The 24,932-nt window shown below is 35.3% G+C and overlaps 1 protein-coding gene and 1 pseudogene across 2 annotated transcripts in view; one reads left to right on the forward strand and one right to left on the reverse strand.

Moving 5' to 3' along the window:
* FAM135B (family with sequence similarity 135 member B) overlaps window positions 1-24,932 on the reverse strand; it is a 510,321-nt gene that overhangs the window by 192,463 nt on the left and 292,926 nt on the right. The window lies entirely within an intron of this gene.
* On the forward strand, window positions 10,951-12,074 carry LOC141499865 (histone-lysine N-methyltransferase SUV39H2 pseudogene; annotated as a pseudogene).

Below are 24,932 nucleotides of genomic sequence, written 5' to 3' on the forward strand. Positions count from 1 at the left end.
GCTTTGTTTGAAGCAGCCCTCACTCCTTTCCTCATCCCACATAGCCCTTTGTGACCTGCTGCATAATTCAGGGGGCTGGAGGACTGGGGTTGATGGGCATCCTGGGGAGACCAGAAAGACTGACTGTGGAATAGACACTTTAAGTATCTGGTAACAGCCTACAATATTTCCTACTGACAGCAGAAAATAGAATCCTGAGAGAATAGGAGACAGACTCTGATCTCTGCCCCTTCTTGAAAGCCCTCCTCAGTTTTCCCTTGACATATCAGCCTATCCATAATGAATTCTCTATAGCTGTGTTCTGGTTGAGTCCTACAGTGATATAGCTCTGGGTAGTTAGACTTCCTAGCATCAGACGACACAGAGAATTTTCACCAATAGAAAAGAACTGATATTCTCAAAGAGCAATGGGAAGAAGGCAAAAATCAGCTTTCACCCCTTGCATCTTTTCTAATGACCAACTGTTTTAAGCAGCCCGGTAAGAGTTGGTCAGATTACATTATGGATTGAGGGCCCTTTAAAAACAGGCAGAGTTGAGGCCATAGCTTGACAAAGAATTTTACCACAGAACTTACTGATAATCGAACAGATATTCTTGCAAATAAAGTGATGTAAAGAGTAATGAATCCAGGACCCAAAAGCAGAATTTGATTATGACTTTTTGCATGACCTTGGAAAAATCATATCACATTTTCAGAATTCTTTCTCATCTGTGAAAGAAAAGAGGATAGACTATATGATTTTTCTTGTTCCCATATTTGCCTCAAGTATAAGATAAATTTGAATTTTATATGTTTAGCTAGCATGGGTCTTAGAAGTTGACAGATTCAATCCCCTTATTTTACAGATGAGGAACCTGGCTCCATTAAGGGACCTTGCTCATGGTCATATCATTACTTAAGAGAAAGAAATGGATTTTCAATGCTGGTCCCCTGTCTCCAAGCTCATTACTGTATCTACTTGGTCCCATAGTAAATGCATTGTTTTGCCTACTACCTAGAATGAATTATATTATGCTACAATTCAACGACTTTGTTCTTGTTCTCATTTCATTGCATTTTTACTTAATTTGTAGCAATCACTGCATCTATGGTGGGTTTAATCGATCCTTCAAAAAAGTTATGATAATAGTAAATATCACAATAAGGGGATATTTGATCCTTTTTAGTCTATTATGATATAACTTCATCCATCCTTTTGATCTCAAAGGTTATGATGCATCCAACAAGAGTTTTCAAAAAAGGAATAACAGAAACTGAGGGGAATTGGGGGATCAGAGAACATCTACCTATATGTCATTCTGATGCTGAGTTCCAGTTGGTTCTGACCCCAGAAAACTACAGGTTTCGTCACAAACATTGCTACTCCAGCCTTCCCCAAGATTTGTATTAGCCAACAAATGAATTAACTATCCCTTCCATTGATGAATTACCTGAAAATATGATCATCTAATCCATGATGCCTTTATTTAAGTCATGGATGAGAATTTTTTTTGGCAAGGATCATTTGGATATTTATAAGATCATTCATGGTCTATATTTGATGAAACATTTAATCAACCCCTAAAATACTCCTGAGATATTGAGAATACCATTTAAAAATACAACTAGGGATAGCTAAGTGGTGCAATGAATAGTGCACCAGCCCTGGAGTCAGGAGGACCTGAGTTCAAATGTGACCTCAGACACATAATACTTGTCTAGCTGGGTGACCTTAGGCAAGTCACTTAACCCCATTGCCCTGTAAAAAAATTAAAGAAATAAAATAAAAATCCATCTCGTGGTACTTAAATATAGTCAAAAACTCTCATAATTTTCTACATGAATAAGATTATTTTTAAATAAAATGCTTTGTCAGGCAGCTAGGTGGCATAGGCACAGGGGATAGAGCACTGACCCTGGGGTCAAGAGCACCTGGGTTCAAATTCAGCCTCAGATACTTAATAATTACTTAGCTGTGTGGCCTGGGGCAAGTCACTTAATCTCATTGCCTTACAAAAAAAAAAAAAGCTCTGCCAAAACGTTGGCAAATTTTATCTAAGGCATTTGTCTGGCTATCATTTTTCAATTCTTCCCCCTCCCCCCCAATTTTTCTTTTCCTGACATTACTCATTATTAAGGAAGCCATGCTGGTCCTTTTTAATAACTGCTTTGTTCCTAGTTGTGACAGAAACAATACCCTTTGTTTGGACAGGAAGGGATTTGTCCAGTAGGTGTATTTGAGGAATTATCTTGAAAGATATTCCTATGTAAAAGCCTGAATGTAGTGATGGAATGCTAGGTAATTAATAATTACCTGTCCTAGAGTTCTGATTGACATTTTGGGAACTGAAGGAAATTATGCTAATATGTACAGCTAGAGAATTGCAGTGTCTGAACCCTTGTCCTAAAAAAATAAATCTATCAATTACTCTTCATGTTCTTCCTCCTCATTTTAGTACTACTACAATCATCATATCACCACTACCACACTACTTCCATCCCTTATATGTCCAAAGGAAAGGAAGATATAAATCTTTCAGGGCAATTGGCTGTTAATACATAAAGATGATTTAATGAGAGTGATAAATGAAACTAGTAAATAGAGAAATGGAACCCAAGTGAAGTTAGAACATGGTTACATAATCTTAGACTTCCTTTAGTGAGTTTCAGTCATCAATCCTGGAAGAATTAAATTTCCTGGTGCTAAATGAGAACTAGAAGATTTGATTGAAAAGTCTGTCATTGCCCTTTTGAGGACTATCAAATAATGAGAGATAGTGAATATGAGTTCATTAAAAACTCAAGTAGTATAAATTCATTTCCTTTTGGAAGAGGTTATAAAACTTATAGATTATGAGAATGCCTTAGAAAATATACCTGAGGGACAGATAAATGGCTCAGTGGATAAAGCACTGGCCTTGAAGTCAGGAGGACCTGAGTTCAAATCTGTCCTCAGACACTTCTTACTTGCTTAGTTATGTGATCTTGGGTAAGTCACTTAACCCTATTTACTTGCATAAAAAAGAAAAAGAAAGAAAATATCCCTGGATTTCAAAAAGAGACAGACAGGATGTGAAAGTGAAAAAAGACAATTTGTGGTCCAGAGTATTGGATGGATCACAGACTCATCCTCTCCGAGGTAAATATTCATATTCAACCAAAGGGGTGGACCTAAGGCAAAATGAATATTTAGTATTAATGTCAAGAGATTAGAGTTTCTCTCTTAGCAGAAACAGTTTGTTGCTAACTTGGATGGAAAACTGAGCCAACACACACACACAGTTGGCAACAGTGGAGAGAAAAAGATTGGGCAACTTTCAGAGATTTGGTGTATAGTATTACATTTACTCATCTAGGCCAGAACACTTGCAAACACTGAGACTGGTTTGATGAAAATGATGGAGAAATACAGAAACTGTTAAATGAAAAACAACAATTCCACCGAGTTTACCAGCAGGATGATTCATCTATTTCTAAGCAGCAGCATTTAATTCCATCAAAAGTAAGTACAAGCAAAGCTTAGAGAGACAGAGGACTCTTGACTCAGTAAGAAGGCAGATGAAATTCAATTTTATGTAGACAGTAACATATCAAAATGCTTTTAGGATTCCCTGAAGGCCATTTATGGGCCAAATACTTATGGTACATCTCAACTACTCAGTGCTGTTGGATCCACATTGATTAATGATAGGGACATGATCCTAGAGAGATGGTCTGAACAATTCCATAGTGTTCTTAACAGACCATCATCAATCAATGCAGAAACTATTGAGAGTAAATTGACATCAATCCATCCCTAGCTGAAGTTCCAACTAAAGAAGAGATTTTGAATGCCATTAGACTCCTTTCAAGTGGAACTCCATATATACAGTTAGACCCAACCACAACTCTGCTTTTTTTCCAGTTTTGAAAAATGAGAGCAATACATTGAACTTGAGAACAAGGTCAGGTGGTGAGGAAGCTTCACAGGAAAGTCATGATCTCAGGGTCAACCAATTGGAATAAGGAAAGATAAGGAAACAGGTTTAGAGACTAAGTGCCCCCCCCCCCGGATTACACAGTAAGTGCCAGAAGTAGTATTCAAAACCCAGGTCATCCAGAGTGAGTCCATGCCTGGCCCTTTATCCACTACACCAAGCTGGTTCTTCAATCTGTCAAGAAATTGATTTACTAAGTACCTTCTACATGTAAATTCCTCTTTTGAATGCTAAGAATATGAAGCTAAAAGTAAATGGTCAGGGTCATCAGTTTACACTTTTATTATGAAATATCAAACACACACAAACACACACACACAAACACACACACACACACACACACACACACAACCAGGATAAAAAGTAATTTTGCCAGGGTGGGCTCTAGCAGTTGGGACTATTAGGAAAAACATGATGCAGGATTTGATGCTTGACCTGAAATTGTTAGGAAACTGGGGATTCTAAGAGTTAGAAGGGAGGAGGGAGTACATTCTGTGTAAAGAAATGGAGATAGGTGATGAACTATTTTATACATGAGGAATAGGAGGAAGGCCAGTTTGGCTGGAGCAAGAGTTGCTGAAGGGGAATAATGTCATAATGTTGAAGCTCCCTAGAGCTTAGTTATTATGAAGAATTTTTTTATATACCAAACAGAGGAGTTTGGATCTGATTTTAGAAACAATAAAGAGCTTTTGGAGCTACCAAAGCAGGGGAGTGACCTGGACAAGCTTCTGTTTTATTAATATCACTTTCAAATATGGATTAGAAAGGAGAAAGACCTGAAGCAGGGAGAAAATGAAAGGGCTAGTACTGTAAATCAAATGAGATGTGATGATGGCCTGTCCTAGTGTGGTGGTGGAGCCCTAAGGGAAGCGATGGGAGATACATTACACACACACACACACACACACACACACACACACACACACACACACACATATATATATATATATATATATATATATATATATATACACATATACAATAAAGAAATGAGATTCTAATAGAATAGCCAACATAAATGAGAAGTCGGAAAAGTATCTTTAGATGGGTTGGTTTCCTCCAGAATACAGGAGTTATATTCTATAGGTCAGTAATGCCTTTGAGAAAATCATTTTTTTAAAGGAAATGATTCACCTTATGAAATTTTTTTCATTAAATCCCATTGGAAATATTCATGCTATTCTCTCTGAGAAAAAATGAAGTTGAGAACAGGTCTAAAAGTAATTCAGGTTTTATCCTCCTGCCACTACACCAATAATACAATGTACTGGCTAAGGCAAGAAAACCCACAAGGGAATTTTCATCTCTCTTGCTCCCAATTCATTTTCTGTCTTAATACATAAGGCAGAGTAAAAGGCTCTTGACTACTACAGACAATTATTATTATTCTTTTTGGTATGATTTGGCCAGTAGAACTATAGCACCTTACTTGCTGGTGGTTGCTGAAGATTGATGATTGCGTGAGGAGATCTATGCCTTCCAGTTAAAAGATTATAAAGAATAATGAGCCAATACTTTAAAAAGCTTCTTCTACATAACAGTCCCAAGGAATCTACAAGCATGATACATCAATACTGTCTTCCTTTGCTTCCACTTGTCTTTCTCCTTTATCTTAATCATTGCTGCTATACCTGCTTGTATAGAGTTTTTATACTTTCCTAAGTATATTCACATATATCAATTCACCCCACTTCAAATTCAACAAAACTCAATATAATTCAAAATCATTAAAATCAATACATATTAAGAACAAACACGATGACATTGAACCTTGAACTAAACCTATGAAAAAGCATTACATTTCCAATTTACACATGAAAAAATTACAGTGCATAGAGAAAAATGACTTGATTAAAATTCCTTATGATTTTCACAAAGTCATAATTTGAGCCCAAGTCCTCTGAACATCAAGGTCTTTCTAATGAAGGGTTAAGATTAGGATAGTTACTCTCTTCAACTAAGGTTTTGTGACCCATCTACCCTCCAAAAAAAAGTGGCCTTGGGCAAGCCACTTAACCCCATTTACCTTGCAAAAAAACTAAAAAAAATAGTGGTCCTGGTGGTCCTTTTCAATAACAAGCTGAACATGATATAGAATTAGCATATGAATCTTTAAAATACAAGACATTTTCTCTTACATGTTTGAAAATTATTTAATTTCCCTGAATGATATTCTCTGTACTCTTGCTTTTGTTGTAATATGGACATCCCATTGAGATGTCCCCTAAAATGAGTGCAAAATCAAACTGTGAATAACAATAATTCCTTTGTCAAGACTTTTGATATCTATTACAATGCATTCATCTCAAAATAGCATAAAATATAAGTACGTAATAATGGCTTCATACCCCCAAACATCATTTCTCCTAAAAGTTAGATCGTCTGTTGAGTATTCTATTTTGATAATGATCCCAGTTCTGTGAACAGTGAGAAGTCCCTGAATCTCTCTGATCCTGTTTTCTTCTTTTTTTATGTCTAAGATAGGAATTATACTAACTTTGACACCATGCAGAATTGTTTTGAGTAAAGCATTTTGTAAACCTTGAAGTGCTAAGAAATTGATTGTTCTTTGCTGCTGTTAAATATTTTTGTTAAAATTTTATTGTTATATTACTATAATTCTCATCACTCAAATTAAAATTCCAGAATCAAACTGGTTTTCTCAGTCTTTCTCATTTCTTTCATCTAAGGTTAGTCAAGTCATGCCAGTAATATTATTATTATTTCTTTCCCTCTTTTTCTTATGCTTTCGTCTCCTCTTCCTCCTTTTCTTGTTGTTCCTCTTTCCTCTTCCTTCTTCTCTTGCTGTTCCTCTTTTTTTTCTCTTCAGTTACTATAGCTGTTATTGATCCTTTTACTTCATACAAGTTTAATATAACTGAAGATCAGGAAAATATTGTATACTTCCATATATATTTTTTTATGTAACTACAAAGTATAAAGATGAATGAGCTCTTATAATTGTCTCATTCATCTGATTTACTTAAAATTATGTGAGCAAGGTAAAATTAATAATATTTTATGAAATGACATTATATACCTTACATGATATAATATATGATATGTTACATTATTACAATTATTTCAAGTTAAGTAGTTTATATACATCTTATCTTTTATTCATGTAGGAGAGCAGTGGGGAACAACTAGCCTGTACTTTGTGGTGAAATCATTTAGTCTAGAGCTGCCAGGGCAATCACTGGTGAGACTCAAAATTCAATACATCTGGGAGGTTTTTAGGGGTGAATTAATTACATGTTTGATCAAATATAAAAGGCTAATTGTTAAGTGGAGAATTTTGTTTGACTATTGAATTATATTATAAATATCCAAATGGTCCTTTGCAGACCTGTGATATAGAGTATAGAATAGATGATTTTATTGCATTTGAGAATTAAGTAACCCCTAGGGTCACTTCAACCTCTGATATTCTGATTCTCTGAGTTTTTCATAACTGTGATCTGCATTAATGTAGCCCTCTTAACTTGAGTCTGTAATCTAGCATTCCAAACACAGTCTCTGTGAACTGTACTCATTCTCAGGTGACTTGTGTAAATCACCACTTGTCTCTTCCTTCTAGAGCACATAATATATAACATCTATGCATTTTTTCTTCTACAAAACATCAACATTTTTGTATATAAGAATTAGTATTTACTCAGCTTCCAACATTGTATTAGGGAATAATTGTCCTATAATTCCAAAAGGTTTTCACATAGTGGGATCATTAATCCTTTCTGGAGGGAAGAATATGGGATTAGGATAGTATTCATCTTCATGGAATTGGGGTAAAACCAACTTTCAGGTGGGTTAGGCAAGAGAGATCAATGTGACTGACAATAAGGAAGCTGGTAGTAATCAAGAACTTGAGGAATAATTGAAGCATCTTCAAAATGAGAAAAGTTCATAAATGTGCCTAGGCAGACTACATGAATTTCTTCTTGGTATGCTTTATCAAAGAATCATTGAATGTTAGACCTTGGAGGAATATTACAGAATATCTAATACAATTTGCAGATAATCTATATAAGAGTAAATTGAGACCCAAAAAGAGAGTAGCCTTTTCAAAGGCAATTAAGAATCAATCACAGTACTGGGATGTGAATTCAGGTTTTGTCATGACCAATCCAGTTCATGCCTACACTACTTTTCCATTTATAAACTATTAATCAATCAACTAATCTAGCTATTTATTAAGCATCTGCTATTTGTCTAACAATGTTCAAAGTACTAAGAATATGAACACTGAATAAAATGACCCTTATCACTGCATTGTCCTTGTTGGCAAAATCATAGATATGATGAAATTTGTTAGGTTGTCTGCACCATTGTTCCTCCCTCATTTCTTCTTTTTTTCATTAATTCATTTATTCACTCATCATCTATTCATCAAGCATCTATTAAGCATATAATGAGTTCCTGGTTTCCAACTTATTTTCTACTTGACCTTGGGCAAACCATTAATCTCTCTGGGTTTCCGTTTCTTCATCTGAAAAACGAGTGAATGGACTATGCTCTTAATTTGCACTAGTAGTGATATGTTGCAATGAGGGAAATGCATTAATTCAATTAATCATCAAATCATTCTTTAAAACTACTGCATGGGGCAGCTAGTTGGCACCGTGAATAGAGCACCAGCCCTGGAGTCAGGAGGAATCTAAGTTCAAATCCAAACTCAGACATTTAATAATTACCTAGCTGTGTTAAGTCACTTAACTCTATCGCCTTGCAAAAATAAGCAAAACCAAGCAAACAAACAAAAAACTACTGCATGACAAGCCCCAAGTTAAACTTGGGGGGAAAAAGAGAAAAGAGTGAAAGTCCCTATCCTGATGGAACTCAATTAAAATGAAGGAGAAGAATTGGTAACAGTGCATGAAAAGAACCAGAGATTAAAAAATGGAGGTGAATATGGAATAGCATAGAAAGAAATGATTAATATAGCCTAGGATGTTAGGATGTTGCTGGAAGTATGTTTAGTTAAGATTAGTGACAATCATTGAACATTGATCTCAGGACAGGATTTTGGATATGCTCAAACTCTATCGTTTTCCTTCATCATAGTTGGTGCTTGGTTTTTACATTTCAAAAGAATAGGCCTGAAGAATTTGAGTCTAGTGCCTCAAAAATTACCTCTCCCAAGAGTATATACATTTTCAAAAAGTTACCCATGAAGTGGTGATATGTTACCAAAAGAAATTATCATTAATGTTACAATTTTAGATACTATGACCCATTCATAGGGCAGAATACTTGATGGACTGGTGACCTTCCTGACAAGTAATTGCCTTTTCAACTTAAATATAAGTTCAGCTCTATAGCTCTACCATAGATTTCTCCTTCACTGTCAATTCAGCACAAATATTTAAAAAGAATGTGTCACTAATCATAGGTAGAATATAGAGATGGCTCAGTGAATCAAGGCTGAGCAGTAGAGTCTTCATATAGAGAAAAACGACTATATTTTCCATCCTTTCTTATTCTGTACATGGTTCACCCAAACAAAGTAAAAATCTAAAATAAAGTGACAGGAAATTTTGTTCCTTTTCTTGACCCTGTGAAAACCAAACCACAGGGAACTCTTCACATTCGCCCACTTGGTCCCCCTTCACTTATTTGCTCTTATGCCAAGTTCCTACTCACTCAGTTTGTATTCTAACAGCTCAAATCATTTTCTACAGGTTTCATACTGGCACCCACTCCTGTTCCCTTCAATTGGAGCATACCTCAAGTTGAAACAAAGGCAAACATGAGAAAGGGAAGAGTTCTGGACGTTGAATGAATATCCTGATTTAGAATCTCTGACCTTCCAGGAAGGTACCTAACATTTCCTTTCCAAGGTTTTAGTCAGTACAATGGAGTGGAATCAATTGAAAACAGAAAACAACATTGCGTAAATTTAATCAAAATTATTCACCAATTATTTGTCAAGAACTGTGTTAGGAGCTAGAAAAAGAAGCATAATGATAAAATAGCCTTTGTCCTCAAGGAGATTAGATATATGTAGATAATATATAAACCTAAGACTACACACAGACACACACACACACAGACACACAAAAACCCCCTCTTTCCTCTCTCTTTCTTCCAATCTCCTTCCCTTTCTTCCCTCCATTCCTAGACCAGTGGTTTCTTTGAAATAGAGAACTCCCAATAAGGACATCTTCTACCAATACAGAACATCTCTTACTCTGAAACTTCTGTCCTTAGAATATTCCCTGTATCACTAAAAAGTTAAGTGACTTGGCTAGGGTCACATAGTCAGGTGTGTAAAAGGCAGAACCTAAATTGAGCTTTTCCTTATTCTAATTTTAAACTCTCTATCTACCATGCTATCTAGATTCTTCCTATAAACTACATAAATGTAAATAAAAATGATATACTGATGATGTTGGTGATGATGATTAATTGTGTGATAACGATAAAACCATTAGTAATGCTCACAACTTAACTAATCATTCAACAAGCATTCAAGACATATCAGACATTGGGTTCAATTCTAGTAATGCAAAGAAAAAGGTAAAACTTTCTTGCTTATATTCTTAAGGGGAATCCATTATGTACTTCTATGAGTAATAAACAAAATATATGCAAAAAGTAGACACAATTTGAGTCAGTAAAATACTTATAACTGGAGAGAGAGCAGGAACAATCATCAATCAAAGATATCCTTTTATCTGAGTTTCAAAGGAATCTAAGACATGGAAGAGGGAATACATGTTAGGTGCTTTCAGAGAGTAAATTCACAATTAAAGTGTCCTTTTAAGAAGTACCCTGTGGGCCATGCCGCGTGGAAGGCCCGGCCCGCAGCGGCCGCGGCGCCCGCTATGCCCTGACGTGGGGCCCGTCTCCTCCCTCCGCGCCCCGTGCCCAGGCCCCGAGCCCGGCCCAGGGGGCGAGGCCTCTGGCCTCCAAGCTGAGCGGTCCAGTCAGACCGGGCCAGTTTGAATGAAGGTTCCACAAGTTGGCGGAGGCTGCGGCCAGAGCGCGAGGAGGATATGGAATATTACCTTGTAAAATGGAAAGGATGGCCAGAAACCACAAATACTTGGGAGCCTTCAAGAAATCTCAAACGTGCATTACTTCTTGAACAGTTTTACGATGACCAGCATGATTATTTGACTCAGCTAAAGCAAGGCAAAGCATTAATGTTGAAAAATGATATCAAAAATTTGAAGCCTGCCATTTCTGAGTATGTTGTAAAGAAGGCTAAACAAAGGGTAGTTCTGCAGAGATGGCAAGAAGAGCTTAATAGAAAAAAGAACCATAAAGGAATGATTTTTGTTGAAAATACTGTTGATCTGGAAGGTCCACCTTTAGATTTTTACTACATTAATGAATACAAACCTGCTTCTGGAATCAATTTAACAAATGAAGCCATAGTTGGTTGTATGTGCACAGATTGCTTCTTTGAGAAGTGCTGCCCTGCAGAAGCTGGAGTTCATTTGGCTTACAATAAAAAAAAGCAGGTAAAAAATCCAGCCTGGCACTCCCATCTACGAGTGCAACTCCTGGTGTAAATGTGGGCCCGATTGCCCTAATAGGATTGTTCAGAAAGGTACACCATATTCACTTTGCATCTTTAGAACTAGTAATGGCTGTGGCTGGGGAGTGAAAACTCGTGAAAATTAAAAGAATGAGTTTTGTCATGGAGTATGTTGGAGAGGTTATCACAAGTGAAGAAGCTGAGAGACGGGGACAGCTCTATGATAATAAAGGAATCACATACCTCTTTGATCTGGACTATGAATCTGATGAATTCACAGTGGATGCAGCTCAATATGGAAATGTGTCTCATTTTGTGAATCATAGTTGTGACCCAAATCTTCAGGTGTTCAATGTTTTCATTGATAACCTTGATACACGTCTTCCTCGAATAGCACTGTTTTCCACAAGAATGATATATCCTGGAGAAGAGCTTACTTTTGATTATCAAATGAAAGGTTCTGGAGATATATCATCAGAGTCTATTGACCTCAGCCCAGCCAAAAAGAGAGTCAGAACTGTGTGCAAGTGTGAATCTTTGTCTTGCAGAGGTTACCTCAACTAAATTTTCAGGATATAGGTCTAAAGATAAATGTCATGGTTCTTTTTATTTGTTTTTTTACTTCAATCCCACCTTAGAAAATGAATTTTTTTATATCTAAGTATTGGATATTTTTATATATGCCAAATCAAGGTTGTTATGCCTCGTGTTTTCTTAATTTACAATTCATTTTCAAAACCACATTAGCCAAAGACCTTACTGATGCTCATTAATGTGAAAGGGTAAATACAGGGTCACAAGAAGAGATCTTACACAGACTAGTCAAAAGTATCAGTGCTTAGTAGTTGGATGTCATGCCCATTAGGAAAACAAAACTACTTATGGATTATTAATTCAACAAACATTTATTAAGCACTAACTGTGCAAAGCACTATGCTAAGCACTGGGACAAAAATAAAGAGTTTAGAGAAGATACCATCCCTGCCCTCATGGAGCTTACATACTTAAGTTTAGTTATGGAAATGCTGCTTTTGAATGTGTACGTGTTATCAGTTTAGGACTAACATTCAATTTGTTGAGAAATCTTAAATGTAGTTACTTTATTTAATTTGGACAATGTAAAAAAAGTTCTATTTTTGTTAATGTAATTTATATGACATCCTTATTCATCTGTTTAACAGTCATACATACTGTGTATGTACTTATTGAAAATAGGTGATCTCAAATTTTATACTCTTCTCTAATTTTTATTAAAACAAATTGACAAGTTACTGATCCTAATGTTTGCTAAGGTGTAAAATTAAATGCGAAACAATAGAATTTAAATACCTTGATTTCATACTTTAGAGAAATTTGTAGCATATAAGGTATATTTTTTCTGCTTTTACTAGTAGTTCTTGAACTTTTTTTTCCATATAGAACAATGATCTTTTAAAAAAGTACCGAATGACTGGCCATCATAATTATTTGGATGGGGGGGGGGGGCTTTAGGAACTGAAGGGAAAGTTTCTATCAGCTAATATAGTAGCATCAAAGCCATTTGCAGCACTCCTCAGAAGAGTATCCTGAAAACCCCCTCATAACTCCACTGAAAATTGCAAGATCCTGTTTGAGAACTACTGATCTGTATACCATAACCAGATGTTCCCCAAAGTATTTTGTGTATTCCCATATTTGCTAATGTTTCATAATAAGCAAAATTTTCTAATACATTAATATTACATCTTTATTCAAAAAAAAAAGTACCCCTGTGAAATGGATGGAGCCGAGATGGCAGAATGAAGGCAGAAATGTGCCCAAACCCTTCTTGAAACCACTACAAATACCTTTAAATAATGATTCTATCCAAATTCTAGCATGACAAAACCCCACATAAAGACTGAGTAAAATAATTTCCCATCCCAAGAAAACTTGGAAAATCCATGGGAAGAGTCTGCCTTTCTGTGAGAGGAGCACAGTATAACGTGGAACACAGTGGAGCTAACTGTCCCTAGTCATCCAGGAACAGTCTGCAAGGAGCATTGTCAATGGCTGAAGTGGAAGTTTCCACACCTCTCAGTCCAGGGAGTACCAAGGAAAACAGGGAAGGTCAGCAGAAAAACCCTGCCACACTGGGGTGAGAGGGGCCAACCAAGTATAGCCTTAGCAGAGCAGACCCAATCCCAGCAGACCAGGAGAAGTCCTTGGGAGCCACTGAATCAGCAGAGGCAGGTATTTCCAGGGCTCTCAGTCCATGGATGGTAGAGAGTCAGAAGGTGTCTACAGGGGTCTCTTTGCAGTCACTGAAGCAGGACTCTGCTGCTTTGCCCATACTCATATCCAAGTCACAAACTGAGGCCCCAGTTCCAGGAAAAGAAACAGGAGCACAACAGAGTTTATGGCTTCAGTGGAGCAAGGACCATTCTAACAGTTGGGGTCACCCACAGACCTGATCATAGGCCAAAAGAGTAATAAAGACATCTCTTTAGTTGGTATCACATGGGAAGAACTGAAAACTTGCAGATCCCTAGAAGTATTTCAGTAAACAGCTACAAAATATAGACTAAGAAGATAACAAAGTCAAAACTTCTACATTCAAACTCTCCAGGAAAATATGAATAGGGCCCAGGCTTTGGAAAAGCTCAAAAAGCATTTTGAAAGTCAATGAAGGGACATTGAGGAAAAACTGGGAAGAGAAATGACAGTGATGCAGGAAAATCATGAAAACTGAGTCACAGCTTGGTGATAAGAAAATAGCATCTTAAACAGAAAATGATGTCCAAAAGGCCAATGAAGAGAAGAATGTCTTAAAAAGCAAAATAGAAGAAATGTAGAAAGATATACAAAAGCTCAATGAAGTAAATAATTCCTTAAAATATAAAATGGAGCAAAGAGAAGCTGGTGGAATTGTGAGAAATCAAGAAACAATAAAACAAATTCAAAAGAATGAAAAACCAGAAGAAAATACAAATCTCACAGGAAAAACAACTGACCTGGAAAACAGATACAAGAAATGCAATTTAAAAATTACTGAGCTACCTGAAAGCAGTGACCAAAACAAGAGCCTAGGCTTCACCTTTCAAGAAATTATCAAGGAAAATTGCCTTGATAGATAAGAATGGGCTATCCAACCTTAGGTTATCTTAGGGCTACTATAAAAACAAAATAATTATTCGAGGATCACACCCAGAATAAAAAACACAGTCCACATTTAGAGGACATAGTGCTAAGTGAGGGCTCTGGGGTTAAGAAAGTGGCAGAACATGCATAATCAATATGACAGTCAAAGGCACAAAGTGCAAAAATAAACACCAAAAACAACAAAGTGACAACACAACAGTATAAAAGAAGGACTAGTCTGCATCATATAGATGGGACACATCCTATAGATTGAAAATTCCATGTAATATATTCCTTCTGTAATACTGCTTAAAAACATCAAAGAAAATTAAAAATGAGATTATTTATTGTGATGGAATTTTTAAAAATCGAATACACATTCCATGCAAATTATTATTTTTTTTAGTTTGTAAAAATTAAAACCCACAAGTAGGCAGCATAAAAATTGCAGCCTGCAGGCCATATTTTGGAAAACTTTGGTCTGGAAGCAAAGGGTAAAATAGAAATTAAGGGAATCCACAGATCATCTCCTGAAAGAGATATCAAAATGCAAACTGCCAAGAATATTATAGCCAAATTTCAGAACTTTCAAGTCAAGGAAATATTATCGTATGCAGTCAGAAAGAAACAATTCAAATATCATAGAACTACAGTCAGGATAACACAATATTTAGCATTTTCAGCATTAACAGATTGTAGGGCTTGCAATATGATATTCCAGAGGACAAAAAACTTTCAAATACAACTTAGAATCAACTACTTAGCAAAACTAAGCATACTCTTTTGGTGGGGAAATATGGATATTGAATGAAATAGGGACTTTCAAACCTTGCTAATGAAATGATCAGAAAATTTGATCTTCAAATACAAAATTCAAGTGAAGCATAAAACAGTAAACAGGAAAGGCAAATCATAAAGGACTTAATAATGTTTAACTGTTTATCTTCTCTGAGTTAATTAGAATAAGAATAAGATGCATTCACTTTTCCTTCCCTTTTCACTCCATTGCAAAAACTTTTTCTTGCCTCTTTTATGTGAAATAATTTACCTCATTCTACCTTATCCTTTCCCTTTCTTCTAGTACATTCTTCCCTCACCTATTAATTTCCATCTTTTTAATATATTATCCTTTCAAATTCAACTTTCTAACTGTCCTAAGAGATGAGAAAATCCATAGGAATTTTGAGGATCAGAGAAGGCATAATACATATAATTGGGTATGAAAATCTAACTTACTCTAGAGGAAGGTAGGAGAGGAAAGGGATGGGGAAAAGGGGACAGTGGGAGGTGATAGAAGGGAGGGAAAATTGTGGGAAGGGTATTCAAATGCAAATCACTTTTAAGGAGGAAATGGGTGAAAGAGAAATAATAGAATAAATGGGGTAAGGGAATAAGATGGAGGGAAATATAGTTAGCAATAGCAACTGTGGGAAAAAATATTTAAACAAGTTTCTCTAGTAAAGACTTCATTTCCCAAGTACACCGAATCAAATTATAAAAAAAAGCCATTCTCCAATTGATAAATGTTCAAAAGAAGATTTGTTTTTTATTTTTTAAATATTCTTATGATTTTATGATTTAAAAGTTTTAAATTTTATGATTTATTTTACAAAATAATTTAATAAAAATGTCTTAATTCAATATTGATAGGAGAAATGCAGATTGAAATAATTCTTATACCTATATTGTATTGGCTAATAGGAGAGAAAGAGAAAATGACAAATGTAGGGGATGTAGGAATACACTGTTGGAGAAATTGTGAAAGGATTCAACAATTCTGTAGAGTAATTTGGAATTATATCCAAAGGACAATTAAGCCATGCTTGCCTACCCTTTGACCTAACAGTGCTACTACCAGGTCTATATTTCAGAAGAGGTAAAAAGTTAGAAAGAAAAAGGACTTAGATGTATAAGTATATTTATATATAGCAGCTCTTTTCTGGTGTTAGGGAGATGGAAATTGAAGGGATGCCCAGCATTTGGGGAAGAGTTGAACAAATTGTGGTGCAAGATTCAGATAAAATGCTATTCTATTATAAGAAATGATAAATGGGGTATTGACAGTAAAAAGCTTGCATGTCAGAATCAATGGGAAATGTACTCTCTCCAAAGTAATAGCAATGTTGTAGGATGATCAACTGTGAATGGACTTACCATTTCTCAGCAACAAGAATGACTTAAGAGAATACTGAAGGACAAGTGATTTAAAAAAAAATACTATCCAGCCCCAAAACAGAGTTGAAGTTGTCTGAATACAGAATGAAGCATATTTTTTAACTTTATTTTCTTGAGGTTTTTCATTATTTTGTATGTAATGGTAAAAATTTTTCATAATTACACATGTTTACCATATGTCAAATAACTTGCTTTCTTGATGAGGGAAGTTGGGTGAAAAGAAGGGAGATAATTCAGAACTCAAGGTTTTAAAATATAATGTTGAAACTTGCTTTTGCATATAACCAGGGGAAAATAAAATAAAATAAAATTTCAGGCAAGGAAGAAAAAGTAGCCTGTGAACCTAAAAACATAATAGATTAATTAGAAACTATAATGATCCAGGTATACCCAAACAGATGAAATCTCAGAAACACTAAAAGATTAACTCCTTTCATTCTCACAATAGCTTTCTTATGTCCCAGGATCATTGAATCTAAGAATTTAGAGCTTTAAGGATCCTTGGAAGTCACCTTGTCCAAGACTATCATGTAACAGAGGAAGCTGAAGCTGTCAGAAAAGAAGTTTATCCAAAGTCACACAGATGGTACATGGCAGAGCTCCCATGTTTTTTCTATTTCAACACACAGCACTGGGAAGAATATGGGTAGGTCAAGTTAGTTTTGACATTCCTCCTCCTTATTAATAGAACCTCTAGCTTCTGTCAAAGCACAAGTCAATTTTACCTCAAACATGAAGTTTTTGCTGGAGCTCACTGGTTTTCAACTATAACCTCCTGTTAACATGTTGTTCAGTCATTTTCAGTCATGTCTGACTCTTTGTGACCCCATTTGGAATTTTCTTGGAAAGACACTAGAGTATTTTCCATTTCTTGCTCATTAGGGACAAGAAAGTGAGGCAAACAGGATTAAGTGACTTGCTCAGGGTCACATAGTTAGGAAGTATCTGAGGTCACATCTGAACTCAAGTCTTACTGACTCCAGATCCACCTCTCTATCCACTGAAGCATCTAGATTCTCCATCTTAAGATTAATCCGTACTATTTTTATTTTGCACTTGCTAAATAAAATGGTCTATAACTATTAGTTATTAATATTTGCTAAATTTTTAAATTTTATAATAATAAATAATATTTTGTATTTGTTATAATATTTCCCCCATATATACTCTATAGCATATGCATGCCTAATATATCTCTACAAAGACCAGGATCTCTAACAAGAGCAGGAAAGAATTCAGTGAGAATAGTGCCACAGCAGCAGAAGTGATCACTGAGTCTTAATTATTACAAGCATGAACTATCTCTTTGCACATAAGTCTAAGACATGTGTTTCCTATGTGAGTGCCCTCCACATTTTATATAATCTCCCACATTACCTGTTTATATATGCCTATTAATTCATGAACTCAATATGAGTCAATTTTAAAAATATATTTATTTCTTTTTCCAATTACATACAAAGATAGTTTTCAACAATCATTTTTTGTAAAATTTTGTTTCTTATTTTTTTCCCTTCCTCCTTTCATTCCTCCCTTCCCCAACAGAAAGCAATCCAATATATACATATATAACTGTGTTAATCATATATTCATATTAATTATGCTTTGAAAGAAGAATCAAATAAAAAGGGGAAAACAACACAAGAGGGAGATGTATATATATATATAAAATATATAAAACAAAACTTAAAAATTGAAAATAGTAAACTTTGTTCTGCATTCAGATTCCATAGTTCCATCTCTGGATATGGATGGTATTTTCCATCACAAGACCTTTAGAAATAGCAAATTGCTGAGATGAGCAAGTCCAATGTATGTGCAATGCTGCTATTAGTATATACAGTATTCTGGTTCTTCTCACTTCGGTGAATTTAATCTTCTTACAGATGGTACATATATTTGTGAAAGATTCAAACCTGAATTTATGGGAGAAAAACATTATTGCTATTTTCCCTTCTTATGCTTCCTTGTAATTACATGAAATTCCTTGGAACTGATTGTAATCTCTGCCTGACTATTAAATATAAACTAAATTAGTGAGGGTTTATGAACCATGGTTTTTGAGTAGTTGCAGACCCTCAGATTAACATTAGTCTAGGGTAGCACTGTTCGGGGGAATCCACTTTACATGTTTGACCATGTACTAAATGATAATTCTAATACTTTAAGAATGTTTTCAGGTTCTTGTAGAAACGCAGCAGTTTGTTAAACAATCATTAATATAAATCAATTATTGATGCTTCTTTGAAAATAACCCAGCTCACAATACTCTGGAAGGATGAAATGGAGTTATCAAGCTCTATGTATGCCTCCTTGTTCCGATGGGAAAAGTCCTTGCTCATAATATACAGGAAAGTGTGAAACCTGCCTACCTCTTCTCATGGGACATGAGGAAAGAACACTTACTTTCCAGTAAGAGAATCTGGGTTCAAATCTTTCCCCTGATTTTTACCTCTATTACCTAGATCAAATCACTTAGTGGATCTGGGACTCATTTTCCTCATTTTTAAAAATGAAAAATTTCTCAAAATCATAGATTTTGTAGCTAGAAAGGTTATCATATATCACTGACTCTCCTTTTCCAAGTTTACAGATGAAAAATCTGAAGCACAGAAAGATTACTTGACTCACTTATGGTCATAAAACCAATAAATATTTGCTAGGATCCTTCCAGAGATTTATCAGAGAAAGTTTATTATAGTCACAAGAAGCTAGGATTCAAATTTCCTTCATGCATACTAACCATATAACCCTAGGCAGCAAATTACTAAACTCTAAACCTCAATCATCTATCTGGAAAAGTTAGATAATAATTGCCCTACCAACTTATACTTCTTTTCAATTTTTTTTTCAACTAAGATGTTTCTAGTTTCTCCCTCCTATTAAAAAACAAACAAAAAATCATAAAAAAAATTGCATAATCAAACAAAAAATGCTTCTTTCTGGAACTCAAGTGCATCATCTCTATGTCAGGAGGTTGGTAGTTTGTTTTCTCATTAGTCTTTGAAATAGTTTTTCCACTTCTCACTTTGAATGAGATTTATAAACTGAAATGCATTCTATAAATCTGAGTTATTTCTCTAGGAGAGTGACTATTTCGGTTTCTTTGTGTTTCTAGCCCTGGAACACTGCTTGGCATAGTGTATGTACTTAATTCTCCTCAAATCAAATCTAATTAAATTTACTTGTTGACAAATATCACTCTTCTTTCAATCCAGATGGGTCATCTGATCCATTACCAGCAAGTAACTGCCCTACTTAACAGATCACAGATTGACATTTTGATATATCAAAAATGTCTGTTTCTTGAGCCTTGCAGTTGGTAAAGTGTGAGATAATACACATTTTGTCCTCTATGGATTGATCATACAGACTCATAGAGAGCCATTGTAAGCAAATGTCAGCGAACATAAAGAGGAATAAATCATCTCTGAGTTGAATACCTTTGATTCTGATACCAAATGCATTCTGAAAAGCCTTTATTCTCAGTCACCTCCAGTGCTCCCAGAGTACCACGCATTTCTGTTTCCAATTTTCTTTCTCATGGTGAATAAAAAAGGATGGCTTTTAAGTCTCAAATGGCTCCTCTGAGCTCAGCCAGACCAACAATCTAGTTTTATAGACATTATTAAGCTGAACTCATTCCCACAATTATGATTATGCCTACCAATAATTTATTTTCCTACTGAGCTTTGCATGGGGAAACATTGCAACCCACAAGGCTGTGTAAAACCACTTAAAACAGACACATTGAAATTCTTGGGCAACTGGTACATTGATAAGGAAAGTGAAGGAAAACCTGGCCCAAGGACAAAAGAGCCAATCTCTAGTCCTCTAAGAAGTTATGTCTGTCATTTATTAGTATCAAATGAGTCTTTTTTTTATTTTTTGTAGCTATTTTTATTATAATTTTTTCAATTATATGTAGAGAATGAGGAAAACCTAAATTCAAATCTGACATCAGACACTTATTAACTATGTGAACCTGAGCAAGTCATTTAACCATGTTTGCCTCCATTTCCTCAACTGTAAATTGAACTGGAAAAGGAAATGGCAAACTACTCTGAAACCTTTACAAAGAAAATACTTATATGAAGTCATGAAGAATAGGATATAGCTAAAATTACTCAACAGCAATATAATAAATTATCAAATAGTGGTATTGTATCAATAAACATTCCTATCTTAATAATTTGAGTGGGGGTTAAGTTAAAACTTGCTTTCCAAAAGGTTTAACCAATTTGTAAGTCTACCAATACTGCCTTGGTGTAACTATTTTCTAATCTGATATTCTTTAATTTAGAATTAAAATATTTCTGAACTATATTTCTGAAACCAAAGTTGTTCCATCAACCTCTAATTGAGTTCTGTAAGTTTGGAATGTTCACCTGTGCCCCTCCACAATGCCTGTGTCTCTAGTTATAAGTCTGAAGGGAAGACCTTTCTGTGTGAAACAGCCTAATGTCCCTCTAATTGCATCTGCAAAAGTTGTGTAAACAATCAAAAAAGGATCATCCTGAAAAAGCAGGAAACTTCTTTGGTTATCTAAATGAGTACCTGAATAAATTCTTGTATTTAAGACATTTTGGAAAGGAAGAAATTTCTATGTTTTCTATGTTCTATATCATATCTAATAACTACATAAAATATAATGTCAGAAGAGGTATTAGACTAACTCTCAAATTGAAAGTCTTCAGATTCATCGGGCTGATCTCATTGTTATATGCCTATGAAACCTGAAAAGTCTACCACTGTCATGACAGGAAACAATCACTTCCATTTAAATTGTCTTAGAAAGATTCTTAAGATTATCTTAGAGGAGAAGATACCAGTCGTTGAAGTCCTTTCTCAAGCTAAACTGACTAGCATTCCAACGTTACTCCTGAGAGTGCAACTATGATAGGTTGGCCATGTTAGAGTGGCAGAAGTAAATATGCTTGCCAAAAAGACTTTTCTATGGAGCTCTCACACAGGGCAAGTACTCGCAAGCGGGGTCAAAAGAAGAGATACTGGGACACCCTGAAGATCTCTCTTAAGAACTTTGGAATTGATTTTGTAGCATGGGAGACAGCACACAGGACCATCAGCAGAGCATGCCCTCATCAGTGAGGGCATTGAACTCTAAGAGAAGGACAGAATTGAAGCAGCTCAAAGGAAATGTGACATACATAAGGTTAGAATACCCACCTCAGGTGTTCACATGGACTATTTGTGCCCGACCTGTGGTAGAGCATTCCAAGCTCATATTGGGCTTATCACAGTCACAGTAAGACACATTGCAATTTATCTCAAACATATAATCACAACCATAACCACCAGTGCAAAAGCACAAGTTTAGAGGTACTTTACTATGTACTTGGATTAATGGTAATAGGAGACCAAACATTGGGAATGATCTTTATTGGCATCTATTCTCTCCCTCTACTCATGAGTAGCAACAAAATTTTGCCAATTGGTATCCCTGTGTGGTGATGCTGCTCATTCAATCCTGTTCTTCCCCCTTCTGCTCTGCAAAAGCCTTCCTCCTCCACCTTCCTGGTATTCCCAACCTACCCCTATTCTGGAATTCCCAACAGATATAATAATGGCCACTAATAATATCTAACATCTAAAGCATTTGCTATATTATATGCATTATGCTAAGTGTTTTACAATTATTTCATTTGATCCTCTTAAAAACCTTAGGAGGTAGGTGGTCTGTTTATCCCTATTTTACAGATGAGGAAACTGAGGTAAACAGAGGTTAAATAGTTTGTCCTGAGTCACACTGACAATAGTAAGGTAGAATTTGAACCCTGGACTTCCTAACTCTATGCCCAGTTCTCTATCTACTATGTCCCCTAGCTGCCCCTTTAAAATTTAGCATTTAGAAACTTCATTCTTCAAACTTTCAACATCTTAGCTAAAACTTTCAATAGTGTGAAATCAATCAGGCATGAATGAAAGAAGCCTTGCTCTTAATTACAAAATACTTTCTGCCCCTTCAGTTTCCCTCATCTATTCATCCATCCATTCATACATCCATCCATAAATACATTCATCCACTCATCTATCTATCCATCTATCCATCCATCACTCTGTCTGTCAGATAGATAGATCTATCTAATGTATCTATCCTTGTGTCTATCTATTTTTGTATCTATTTATCTTTCTATCTATCCATCATCAATCTATCCATTTATCTAGCTAGCTAGTTGGCTGTATTTCTATCTATCTATCGATCCATCCAAACTCCATTAAATCCATCCATTCATCTATTTATCTAGCCATCTATCTTAAATGTATATATATAGCATATAATGTGTACATGTGCATAGAGAAAAAATATGAAAATTATGATGATGATATTGATGATGATGATGATGATGATGGACCAAGTCATATCATTCATTTATTAAATAATATCACTATGGACTCTTTCTTCTTCACATTGCCTGAAAACATGACACACAAGGTCTCTGGCAACAATACTAGTAGATCTTGTTTTTTCCTTATTCATCATGTTCTATCTCTCATCTTAATGGCTCATCTCTACCTCTTGGAACCCCCAGATTCTCTTCAAAGCATCTCAAATGCCACCTTAAATTTAAAAACTCTCCTAACCTTCTCTCCATCTCATCATCACCATGAGCCATTACTGGCCTTTCTCTCCTAAATTTTGTTTTGATTTTTGTATAGATTCTGTATACATACATACATACATACATACACGTGTGCATGAGTTTTATACATCACTAAAGTGAATGCATTAATTAGATTACCTTGAGGTGAGGGTAGCAAAATTGCTTTTGTTTTGTTCTTATATCCCTAGACTTAGCGACTGTGTGTGACATTTCATGGATGCTTTATAAATGTTTGCTGAATGACCAATTGATAGTATATCCCAGCCTCAGTATATTTGTGTGAATGGGGGAGGAGGGAATAGGATTCATGCTGTTCAACTGGTCTCTTGCTCTTCCTCAAATAAGACACTCCATTTCTCCATTCTTGGCATTTTCTCTAGTGATGTCCCTTGCCTAGAATGTGCTCCCCCTCATCTCTGCCTACTGGCTTCCTTCAAATCCCAATTAAAATTTGATCCTCTTTTGTCAAACCTCATTAACTCTAATGCTTTACTTCTTTAAATTAATTTCTATTTATCTTAGTATAACTTATTTGTACTTATTTATTTATTTGTCCACTCCCCCCAAAATTTGTGACTTCCTTGAGGGTAGTAAAAGTCTTTTCCCTTTTTTTAATCCTCAACATTTAATACAGAGCCTAGAAATATGTGTTTATCAATTGACTAATTGATGTGCCCTTGCTCTGAACCTGTCAGTGGTTGCTTCAGTTTTATATATTGTGCCAGTACATTCCCTTATCATTCCTGCATCCCTCTCTGTGTCCCCTTTGATGTTTCTAGTTAAACCATGTGGTTTTCCTTTAAAAGCACCAAATCAAAGGACCCAGTTCATTCAACACTGACTGGATTTCTGTTTCTTCTGCAAGGTTCCATTTAAGTATTCACAACAGATGCTTCATGAATTTCTCTAATCAATTTGAAGTGTTTTATTAATTGGATCATATTCCATTAGATTCCATTAAAGCATATTATATACCTGCCATCTGAGTAATATATGAAAGGCTGATCTCCTCCCTTCCTCCAATTTCTTTTGGTCATTAGGTTATTAAAATCATTTTGAAAGCAGAGGATCTCATTAACACTAGCTTCTAAGATGCAGAAGAGTCACAATCTTCAGTTTGACTGGGAGCAAATATATTGTTAAGGCAAGAATCTCTTTGAAACACTGAAATACCATAATATATATATATATATATATATATATATATATATGTACATATATATATATACATACACACACAAAACATTTGAAGAATGAGAGGAACACTGAATTTAGTTAAATGATAGATTAAAGACAAGTTTTTTTATCTATCTCTCAAAACTGTTAGAAACCTTAACATATTCTTCAATCTGAAGTACTGTTGTCCAACATTTTAGTCCTTCTTCCAGATTCTATGTACACTTTGCAAATATTTCCTCACCTTCATACAAGCTATTCAGTTTTTAATGCTTAACAAAATAAATCTAGACATAGTGATGAAATTTAGATCTAGAAGAAATATTAGAGATCCAAATCAATCATTTTATATATAAGTGAAATCTGCTTTAAGCTCAGAATGGAGAATTTGCTTATACAAGGTGCAGAGACA

This window comes from Macrotis lagotis, chromosome X (assembly GCF_037893015.1).
Source record: "Macrotis lagotis isolate mMagLag1 chromosome X, bilby.v1.9.chrom.fasta, whole genome shotgun sequence".
In the NCBI taxonomy this organism is placed as follows: domain Eukaryota; kingdom Metazoa; phylum Chordata; class Mammalia; order Peramelemorphia; family Peramelidae; genus Macrotis; species Macrotis lagotis.